This window comes from Chenopodium album, chromosome 15 (assembly GCF_948465745.1).
Source record: "Chenopodium album chromosome 15, dcCheAlbu1.1, whole genome shotgun sequence".
Lineage (NCBI taxonomy): Eukaryota > Viridiplantae > Streptophyta > Magnoliopsida > Caryophyllales > Amaranthaceae > Chenopodium > Chenopodium album.
The window spans coordinates 35,936,731-35,948,888 of NC_137848.1; the positions used below are offsets into that span (position 1 = coordinate 35,936,731).

General features: G+C 37.0%; 1 non-coding gene across 1 annotated transcript; it reads left to right on the forward strand.

Moving 5' to 3' along the window:
* Window positions 1–390: 390 nt before the first annotated feature.
* LOC145583642 (small nucleolar RNA R71) lies at window positions 391–496 on the forward strand. The gene has a single exon (XR_014100255.1). It is a non-coding gene; the product is annotated as a small nucleolar RNA R71 (small nucleolar RNA).
* Window positions 497–12,158: the final 11,662 nt, after the last annotated feature.

Sequence of the window (12,158 nt, forward strand, 5' to 3'; positions counted from 1 at the left end):
TTTGGCATATTATTCGAAGTTGAAGGAGGAGTAGAGTTAGAAGATGTGCCTTTCCCCTTATTGTGGGAGGGAAGAATTGGTGCTTGTGAAGAAGCGCTCTCAAGCTTTTCCTTAATTGAGGTCATCTCCTTTCCCAAGTTTGAGATTTGTGAGGACAAATTGTTGTTGACATTGAGATGGTCGATTGAATAAACTGTTGAACCGCTTTTTCTTGTCGACTCTCTCTCACCTTCTTGCTAATCCATGTGATATCTCACCACATCTTTAATCAAGTCCACCACTTCATCCTTTGTTTTGTTCAAGATAGGGCCTCCGGCACCGACATCCAAGCAAGACTTGACTTGAGGGCTTAAACCTCCATAGAAGATTTGGATGATTTGATAGGTAGGAATCCTATGGTGTGGGAACTCTCTTTGGTACTCCTTATACCTTTCCCATGCCTCATAAAGACTTTCATTTGGCTTTTGCTTGAAGCTTTGAATGAGAGCTCTTGCTTTGGTCGTCTTCTTTTATGGATAGAACCGAGATAGAAACTCCTTAATCACTTCATCCCATGTCTCAAAGTGTTTGGCTTCACCTTCTTGTCTAACCACTCTAAAGCACGTCCAATAAGAGAGAAAGGGAAAAGTTTAAGTCGAATAAATTCTTGAGATACCCCGTTAACCTTGATTGTGTTGGAATACTTCTCAAATTCTTTAAGATGGTAGAGGGGACTCTCATGATTTGAACCACTATACTGACGCCTCTCTATCAAGGTGATCATCGCCGGTCTTATCTCAAAGTCATTTGCCGGTGTCGTAGGGGGAGCAATTCCGCTTTCAAACCTATAAGCTCCCGGAGTTCCCAACTCCTTCAATGCTACTCTCGGATTAGCACCCATGCTTTCTCGTTCTTCTTCTTCTTCTTGATGGATTTCCTCTCTTGGGGGACTTGAACTTGAGGAAAGATTGGCAACCCTTATCCTTGTTATGGTCCTCTCAATTTCCGGATCAAATGGCACTAAATTTCGATCTCGTGCCCTACGCATACAAAACTCAAAGCAAAATATCAATAGCACGGCTAAAAACGTAGCCTAAAAGAAGGAAAATATTTTTGTATTTTTCAAATAAATGGAATAGACTCAATCAACAATCGTAATCACCATGCCTTTCCCGGCAACGGCGCCATTTTTGACGCGGGATAACCTAGTTCATTGGTAACTAGATTCCCCGATCAAAATAAAATTTGTACAACCAAACCCAACCCTAGGTATAGGGGTAAGTCCGGGTCGAACCCAAGGGAAGGCGGTTATTGCTAAGGTCTAAGCTAAGCTATTCCGAAATCTTAAAACGATGGGTTGGTCTATGCTATCGAATCAATTCAAAGCTTACAAATGAAATCAGTTATCAAAACACTAGGGAATTTAGGATCCACATGCACCAATGATAAACTTGCTAATTTGACAGGAATTTGATCCATAAAGCAATGCGAGGGAAAACGATATTTGCAATCAAAATAACTCAAAGAGATTTTTCCTAGGGTCAAGCTAGATGTCTTTACAAATGACTTCAAAGGAAAATTGCAAATCAAGATCATTCGATAATAATAGCATCCAAATCAAATGTTTGTGTCATTGAAAACTATTTTGCAATCTAGCATGATCATCATCAAGGTTAGCTACTCTTCTTCAAATCAAACACATGCACAAATTTAATCAACCAATTTAATTACATAAATAAATCAATCAAAAATCCCAAATTAGCTATAGATTATCACTAATACATGCTTCACGACATCCCTAGCAAAGGAACTACTCACTATTCATGGTAAAATTGAAAAGCATAACAAAAGTAATCATCAATTTCATCATCAACATTGTAATCCAAATATTAACAATCAAAATAAAGCTAAACAATAGAAATTCAAAAATATATCAAAATCAAACATAAAATTGCATTGAAAAGGAAAGAATTCTTACAACAATTTGATCAATATCAAAGAGGAATGAAGATCACAATGTCACAATCATCAAACACCAAGTTTCTCTCTCTAAAATCTAAGAATAAATTCTTCAAAATCAAGAGCTTCTCTCTCTAAAATTCTAATCAAAATCTAATTCTATTCTAAAACAAGTGATTCTCTCTCTAGAAATGAAGGAAATCTATATATAGTAAAACTAACTAAGGAGAAGTTAGTTAGACGTCCTAAAGAGACCTCAAAAGGCGCACTCTCATCCCTAAGCGCGGCCGCAACAGAATGGGTACGGAATAGGGGAGAGAGAGCTGCGCGGCCGCGGCCTAGGATTAGGGGATATGGCTTGGTGCGCTCAAAGATGCCCCCGTGCGTTCCACATGATGCATGTTGGGGAGGCAGTTACTTGAGGCCTTTACGGTGTGTTCAACACCGTCTTTAATGTCTACGCGACATGAGAGTGCAGCCTTGTAGACTTGGCTCTTGTACTCAATTACCTTTGAGCTACAAAAGGAGGAACCGGGTTGCATCCTTGGCCTTGTATGCCCTAAGAGAACGCCAATGAGCTTTTCGAACATCACCATCTACCTAAAATCAAAGAAAAGCAAACAAGTAAAGAAGAAAATGCAAAATAAACTAAGAAAAGCAAGAAAATAAGGAAACAACTAAAGTAAATGCAAAATAGGGAAATTACAAGTAAAACTAGAGAAAGGGAGATAAAAGAGATGCAAAAGCAATGAAAAATCATCCTAAAAGAAGCCAAATGAGTGCCATAAATGACACTCATCAAACCGACAATGAAAATGCTCAGTCCATTACCCTACGTAGGTCGCAGAGGCCAAAGTCTCAACCTGATAGATATCTTGGTGTCGTATTATGAGAGAATTAGGACATGCTAGTAGTGGATAGAGAAGAACTTGCAACCTATAAGCAAGCTATGGCGAGGTCTGACTCTGCTAAATGGCAAGAAGCTAGAGATCTGAAATGGACTCCATGTTTAAAAATCAAGTATGGGACTTGGTTGATTTACTCGAAGGTTACACACCAATTGGATGTAAATGGATTTTCAAATTAAAAACCGATAAAGATGGAATTGTATTCATTTACAAAGCTAAACTGGTAGCAAAAGGTTACAGGAAAATTCACGGTGTTGATTATGATGAATCCTTTTCTCCTGTCGCACTGCTTAAGTCCGTTCGGATCACCCTAGCGATTGATGCATATTACAATTATGAAATATGGCATATGGATGTCAAAACCGCTTTCCTCAATGGAATTTTGGAAGAAACTATGTATATGACACATCCTAAAGGTTTTTTCGACCAAAACAATGCTGCGAAGGTATGAAAGCTTAAAAAGTCCATTTATGGGTTAAAGCAAGCTAGTAGAAATTGGAATCTGCGATTCGATGAAGCAATCAGTAAGTTTGGTTTTATCAAGAATCCAGATGAGTCTTGTGTTTACAAGAAGGTCAGTGGGAGTGACATCACCTTTCTAGTCTTATATGTCGATGACATATTGCTCATTGGAAATAGCATTCCGATGCTAGAGTCTGTAAAGGCCTGGCTTGGAAAATGTTTTTCAATGAAAGACTTGGAAGAGGCACAATATATATTAGGAATCAAGATCTACAGGAATAGATCTAAAAGGATGACTAGATTGAGCCAAAGTACTTACATTGATAAGATAATGGCACTATTCAACATGGAGGAGGCCAAGAGAGGTCACCTACCCATGTCATATGGTATAACCCTAAGTAAGAAGCAGTGTCTAAAGACACTTGATGAGCGAGAAAGAGTGAATCAGATTCCATATGCTTCGCTTATTGGATTGATCATGTATTCCATGATATGTACTAGGCCAGATGTATCGTATGCCTTGAGTGCTACGAGCTGATACCAGTCAGACCTAGGAGAGGCGCATTGGACTGCGGCCAAGAATATCCTAAAGTATCTGAAAAGGGACAAGGATAAATTCCTGGTATATGGTGACTAATATGAATTAGTTGTTGAAGGTTACACCGACGCAAGTTTCCAAACAGACAGAGACAATTTCAAGTCACAGTCAGGATACGTACTCTATCTAAATAGAGGAGCGTGATGTGTGCCATTTATGGCACTCATTTGATGAGTATTTAGGTTGTCTTTTCCTTCTTTTCATAGCTTTCTTTCTTAATAAATTCTTAGTTTTATGCATTTTCTCTTTATTTCCCTTTTCTCTCTTATTTTGTGTTTTTATGGTTTTTCTAGTGTTTTCTCCTTTATTTCTTCTCTTTTTGTGGTTTTAGGTATTAAATGAGGTTCGGTACTTGATATTGGTGGTTTTCTTAGTTGGAAGAGGCTTTTGGAGTAAGCTCATAGCATTGCGAAAGCTCAAGATGCAACGAAGTGGATGCTCCAAATTCTAGCTCTTGCGCTCTCAAGCTGTGCTCCCATGAAGAAGTGGTGATGAACCCACCCGGGAGTCCATTTGAATATGTCATTCTTAGTGTCTATCATCATTATACTGCGTGCACTCGAAGTCCCATTTGCGAGCGCACGAAGTGGCGAAGAAGTCGAAGAAACCCAGAAGAGCGCGGGCGCGCACAACCCATGTGCAGGCGCGCCCCTCTGCCCGCACGGGCGCTCCTCCCTATTTTCGGCTTCGGTCGATTTTGTTTTCCGTGCCTCTTATAAATACCTTTTTTAGCCTATTTTTGTGAGTTTTTTAGACATAATTTTGATCATCAGTTTAGCTTAGTTGAGAGTTTCTCTCTCTAGTTTTAGGGTTAGTTTTAGGAGTAGATTTAGGGAGAGAAAGTGAGAGATTTCATTGGGGATCTGAAAGATTGTAGATCTAAGGTGACAATTGTATTGAAGATCTCCATAATCAATTAATGAGGATTTCTAACTCTATCTCATCTTATTGCTTTGTTTAATTTCGTGTTTGTTGATTTGATTTTGATGTTTGATCTTGATTAGTTTGTTCTTTATATTTTGTCGATTCTTGATTTCTTAGTTGTTTGTTGATAGATAATGATTCTTGAGTAGTTGTTTGGCTAGGAATTGGGTGAAACTTGTATGATTGATTGTTTGTGATTAATTTGGGAATTGTGTTGATTGATTGTTGAGATTAAAGTGATTAATGTAAGTTTGCATGTGTGTAATTAGATTAGGCCCTGAGAATTATACTAGATTGCATTGTAATTACTAATGACACGACCAATTGATTTAGGAATTACAATTACCGATTGGTTTGGATTGTGATTCTCTTAGTTTGTTATTCGTAGAGACATCTAGCTTAACGATTAGGAGATAGCTCTTTGATTCCAATTGATAGCTCTTATCATTAGTTTTCACAACCATTGATTGGCATGTTTGTCCCAAGTTATTGCAACTGTCATAATTACTTGTTGGTCCCCATTTCTAGTGTTTTATCTTGTTTCGTTGTTTGTTTGTTAGTTGTTAGTGTTACCTCTTTACCCTTGACTTCGACCTAGCTTAGGCTCCCAAATTGAAAGCACTTGAACATAACCATTCCTTTGGGTTCGACCCTCGACTTACCTATATACTTGTATTTAGGTTTGTTAAGTGTTTACAAATTTTTTTTGACTTAGGGAGGATTTGTTAATGACCTAGTTTTCTCCTTCGTCAGAGCATTTAGTTGGAAGAGTGCTAAGAAAAGCAGAACTGCAGATTTTACAACTGAAGTCGAATACTTGGTAGCTGCTGAAGCAGCTAAGGAGGCAGTTTTGATTCGTAAGTTCGTTGGTGAACTTGATGTTGTACCCTCCATCAAGGGTCCAATATCTCACTATTGTGACGACAATGGAGCTATTGGATAGGCCAGAGAGCCAAGGGAACTTCAGAAGTTCAAACATGTCAAGCGGCGATTTCACATGATAAGGGAATGGAAGTCAGATGGTTAAATCAGAATTTGTAAAGTTGGAACAGACGACAATGTAGCTGATCCACTTACTAAACCTTTGCCTCAAGTAAAACACAACAAGCATGTTGAGGCGATGGGAATGAGGTACGTTGGTGATTGGCTTTGATTTCCTTGTTTAGTGTTTTAATTAATTTAGAACATTTTAATGTAAAACACTATGATGAACCATTCAAATTTTGGAGTAATTTAATTTCACGCAATCTTATCCCTCCGTTTCTATTTAATTGTGGTTTAGTATTAAATATTGAGTCCATTCGATTATGAGAATATTAAAAATAGGGTATCAAGACCAGTCTTGGATAAAGAAACACCTATTAAGTGAACGTTGAATATTGTATTGAAAATTATCCCTAATCAAGGTCATTTAAATGATGGACGATTAATGACCACTTAAGATTAGTGTGTAGTATGATTTATAGCACCGTTTCTTGAGCTACAAGGACATGATTGTCATAAATCATTTGCGCGGGTATTGGTTTAGAACCATACCAGATCAACTTATGAAAATACTTTAAGAGATTTAAAAATCGTCATGAGTACACCTCTCATTATGGCTATCAGAACCTCTTTCCTCGACCATGAGTATTGTGAGTTCTCTTGTTTGAGTACTAGTCCGTTTTGATGTTCGTCAAACGTCTTCTATACATGGGGATTATAACGGCAACACTCAGGCGACTAGATCCTCTTAGTAAGAGAAGCTGACAGTACAAGACTGGGAATGTCCCCCTATTAACAATAGGGAACATGTCTTTGTTGTTTACAAGGCCTCTCGAACAGCAAGACTGTGAAAATGCATGGCCGTGCTAAGATGGATTTTAAGAAATCATCTGCTTATTGATAGTCGAACTCGGATTTCGAGAAACACTTTTAGAAGAAATAAGGATGACGAATAATCTTACCTTATAGCTCATGAAGAGACGTTAAGTGACATAGGAAATAGGCTATACACAAGAAGCGCAGTTGTTCGAAAGGACAAGTGGGAGATTGATAGGAATGATGTCCTTCGAACAAGTGTATTATTCCGATAGAGGGTTCAGAATTATTAGAAAGCTAATTATTCAGTGAGGTCAAGTGATTAGAATGCCTAGTTGGAGGCCGTTTTCGATCAGTAATATTAATCTATAATTAATATTACAGCTTAATCTTAAATGAACCCTTCGGGTCACACCCAAGCAAACTAACGATGCGTCACGACGAATTAATCCAAAAAGAATTAATGAGTCGCTTGAGTATTATGAACATAGACCTCGGAAATCGAGCTAGGAGCGTCGAGACCGAGCGTCGCAAGTCGAGTCGAATTAATAAAAGACGAGACGGTAAAAAATTAATTAATCAACAATTACCAATACCCATAACATCGGAATGCCCCGAAAAAATTGAGTGCTAAGGGCAAGTGGTGAGAGCATGGTAGCTAGCATGCTCGCTGCACCATGCCGAGGCTGCTAGCACCGCTTGCTGGTGCATGGCGCGGCATGCTAGCACGCCAGCAAGCATGCTGGCGCGCGCATAGCTATCAAGGGTAATATTGTCTTTCTCCTTATCTTGTTAATTATGCTTATTAGTTATATTAATTGTGAGCGGGTATTGGGGTCGGGTTTTATTTATCGGAAAGTGGGACTTTCTGAAACCCAACAAACCAAACGTAGTGATGAGTACTTTTTCACGTCATTGATATAGAGTAAGGTGAAATTTTGAAGAGTCTCGTGAATTCAGTTGTTTTCTAAAATGTTTTAATCAAAATAATTCATTTTGTATTTCAAAAATAATTCATTTAGTGTCCTATTTATGAAAAACGTCTAATCTAAATTAGTTTTGTCGATGATATGGGTCCAATAATTGTATAATTGGATGCGGCTTGAAAAGACCTTTCCAACGATATATTTTATGAGTCCAATTTCGAGTTATAACGAGGAAGTTATGGTCAAAATACTAAACTGGGTGCTAAATGAATTTTATGGGCGGCCCGATGATCATGTGGAGGGTCAATTAATTTTAATTATATTCCTAAAGTCATTAGGATTTATCCTAATCTTCTAGAAGGTTATTTTGAGTTCTAAAGGGATTAGGATTAATAATTATAATTATGATTGATTTTTAAAAGGTAAAAAATTCTATTTGGAATAAAACAAGTGTTTTAAAAAGATTATATCCGGTTTTAATAATAGATAAGTACAGAATCTCATTAACCTAATTCAATTAGGAAAAGGACTTTGTACGGATTCTTATCATACAGTTTCTATCGCGTGCAATAAGGTTCATCTCGCCGCGATAGGTCAGTCACCATGCGATAGAGCTATCGCGTCGCAATAGCCTTGTCATGCTGCGATGGAGTCAGTTTTACTCCGAGTCAGATTCTAACTCTTTTCTATTGTTTACGATTTCTCTATAATTAAGGTCGATTTCCTCCATTTTAATCATTAACAATCATCTATTCTCTCTTTCTTTCTCTAAGCTAAAGCTTATTCTTTCTCTCTTGATTTCTAAACCTAGCCTTTTCAAAATACACAATAGTCCATCACGAGACTTAAATACACATAACCAAGCTCGAAGTTGCCTTAGACCTCGACATGAAAGATTGATAGTTCTGAGGGTTTGGTCCCAAATCTAATTTCAATTCTTTGATTAGATTTATTGTTTGATAATATTTTCTTTGAAGTTACTAATGTGTATATTCTTTTGATAGAAAGAGGTGCGAGGCTTCAAAGTGAGTAAGTCAAATTCTCTATTTCTTTAGAAATCATGCTTAAATTGTTTTATTAATTCCTAGTATCATGTTAGGATGCCTTTATTGCTTTCTAGTATCATGTTAGGGATAAAGCTTTGATCTTTATTTCTTAGTGACATGCTAGGATTTGTTATTAATCTTGTAAGTATCATGCTTAGGATCTTGCTAATATTATCATGCTTTGATGAGATTGTTATGATGATGATGATTGTTGTATCAATACTATTATGTTGCTTGATATATCATTGTTATTGCATGATCACACCCTATCTTGCAGGTTTAAAGGGAATTTATACTTGAAATCACGCTTAATAAGATAATGAATAATTTGATTTAGGATAATATGATTTTAATTCAAGTGATCGCCAATAATAAATTTATTTGTGCATTAATAATCAATAAACAAAGATTAAATAGTTTTAGGATTAATATATTGATTGTATGTTGATCGGAAAGCGCACACGAATATGAGAAGAACAAAGTAGGGGCCTATTTAGGGCAGGTTCAATCTCTTTTAAGTTGGATTCGTACCATCATCCTGGATATCCAGTCATGGTTTAGGACCACTATGGAGTTGGTTTGTGTACTGTTTCAGTAGTAAATTATCAAATTGCCTCCCATGATCAAAGACAAAAACCTTTGAAATCCCGAAGCGAGTATTGATATTCCGCCAGATAAATTTCTTAACTGTTTGCTCTATGATGTTCGAGGTTGCTTCGGCCTTGATCCCTTTGCTAAAATAGCCAATGTTGACTATTAGCCATCTTTTTTGTTATGGAGCATCAGGAAAAGGCCCCAAGATATCTAGCCCCCATTGGGTGAACGGAAGCGGGATCAAGATCGGCTGGAGATCTCGGGCTAGCTGAGGGATGACAAGTGCAAATTTTTAACACTTTTCGCATTTTCTGACAAGTTCCTTAGCGTTTGAGAACATGGTGGGCCAATAATACCCTACCCTCAATGCTTTGTGGGCTAAAGCTCTTCCCTCGATGTGGTTTCCGCAGATGCCAAGGTGAATCTCCTAAAGGATGTAATCAGCGTCTGTCGGTCCCACGCATTTTAGTAGTGGGGCTGAGAAGGATTTTATTAACAGCTCTCCTCTGAAGACGATGTATGTATCTTGAGCTGATTCTCTTTAGTTTGGAGGCTAAGTTTCTGTCTTCGGGAATTTCTCCCCAAAGTTTGTAAGCAGGGATGGGATCCATCCAGCTCGGCTCGTGTGTGACGTAGCAAACTTCAGATGCTTCTTCCACAATTCTTTCTTGGCGCACCTCCACATATACGAATCGATTCAGATCCATTAGAGTTGAACTTACAAGTTTAGAGAGTGTGTTGGATTGTGCATTCTGACCCCTTGGGATCAGCTCGACTTTGAAGATTCTCAGCGTCGTAATAACCACTTTGATATTTGCGAGGTAAGCAATCATTGAGGGCTCTTTGGCCTCATATTCACCTCGGATTTGATTTGCAACGAGCTGAGAGTTGTCTTTAAATAGACATGTTTGGCCTCCAATGATATGCACAGTTCTAAGCCAGCGATTGTTGCCTCATACTCCACCTTGCTGTTTGAGGCCCGGAATGAAAATTTGAGTGCGTACTCAAAGGATTTGCCTTCGGGTCAGATCAGTACAACCCTTGCCCCCGAACCATTTACGGTGGAGGATCCATTCGTAAAAACGGTCCAGACTTTCTTTCCTTCGTCTAGCGTTTCCTGGTAAGAACACTCGGCCAGGAAGTTCACTAGAGCTTGAGCCTTGATGGTTGTTCTCGGCTTGTAGCTGATGCTAAACTTAGTGAGCTCGAAGGCCCACTTTGCTAGCCAACCAGATTTTAAAACTTTGCCGAGGACTTTTTCCAGCAACTGATCAGTCAAGACCACTATTTGAGGGCTAAACCATTCGCGCGAAAATCTGTTATTGTGCTTATACGGTTCGAACTATCTATGGAGTATTGGGAATCAAAATTTGGATATTTATGGACGAGTAATAATAAGCCTTTACTAATTTGTCTTTTTGTATCGATTTAATGAAGGAACATAAAATAACAATCTTTTTGCTTCTTTTTCCACCGAAAAAATTCTCATTTTGAATCCCATTTAATCCCATAAGGTTTAATAAAAATTTGATTGACCTTTTGAAAAAATTGCTATGCTTAGTGTGTGACTCGTTGGTTTTTGTTAAAATTAAAACTAAATAAACAAAGAACAAATCATACAAAACGGAAACTCATAACTAGGAACTAATAACCAACTCATCGCATCACATTATTTAGATCCAAGAAAGCAGTCAAGATATGTTATTTTATTCCTAGCATTGTAGGAACTGCATTTTTTTGGCATAAAAAATTCATTAGATTTATTATCAAACAAAAAAAATACAAAAAAGAAAAAACAGGATACGGATAAAAGGAAAGATGAGAAAAAGAAAAAAAAAGAATCGAATAGAAAAGATATATGATTGCAATATGTAAGGTCTTTGAAACATCTCATAAAAAAATGTAATAAAGCATTAATACAGATTGACGCAAAATTATATGATATAAATCTGTTTCATTGAAAAAAAATAAGAGCTTCAAACCAATCACGACTCAGAGGGTTGTCTCAAGAACAAATTTTATTACGAGCTCCGTTGTAAAATTTAAACCTAATCATTAATCAAGAAGCGATGGGAACGACAGAATCCGTGAATCTGTAAGATTCAATTAAAAATGAATCCTAACGAATCATTGGTAAGGATGGCGGAACAAACCAAAAACCTAATCTTATTATAAAAAATGATAAACTAACTTTACAACTAAAATAGATATTAAAAGAGAAAATATTCGCCCGTAAAAATTCCCCTTTTCTTTTTTATTTTCATTGAATTCCGCATATTTGAGCTATCCAATTTAATATAAAATATAACTTTTATAAAACTAAAATGAAAAATAATGAAATATTATAGAAAAAAGAAAAATATACAAAAAAGGAATAAAATAGAGATTTAAAGAAATTTAAATTGGCTATTTATATACCCAAATAAAAATATCTAGGAAACTAGGTGAATCCAAAAGAATTTATTCACTGTATTTATTCAACGTATTATTACATGTATATATTAATTATATAAAATAAAATATTCATTTTAAATGAAATTTTATTTTTTCATTCGTGAGGAGCTGGATGAGAAGAAACTCTCACGTCCGGCTCTGTAGTAGAGATGGAATTCCAAAAAACCATCAATTATAACCCCAAAAGAACTAAATTTCGTAAACAACATAGAGGAAGAATGAAGGGAATATCTTGTCGGGGGAATCGTATTTTTTTAGGAAGATATGCACTTCAGGCACTTGAACCCGCTTGGATCACGTCTAGACAAATAAAAGAAGGGCGGCGAGCAATGACATGAAATGCACATCGCGGTGGAAAAATATGGGTACGTATATTTCCCGACAAACCTATTACAGTAAGACCTGTGGAAACCCGTATGGGTTCCGGTAAAGGATCGCCCGAATAATGGGTAGCTGTTGTTAAACCAGGTCGAATACTTTATGAAATAAGCCAAAAATATAGCCCGTC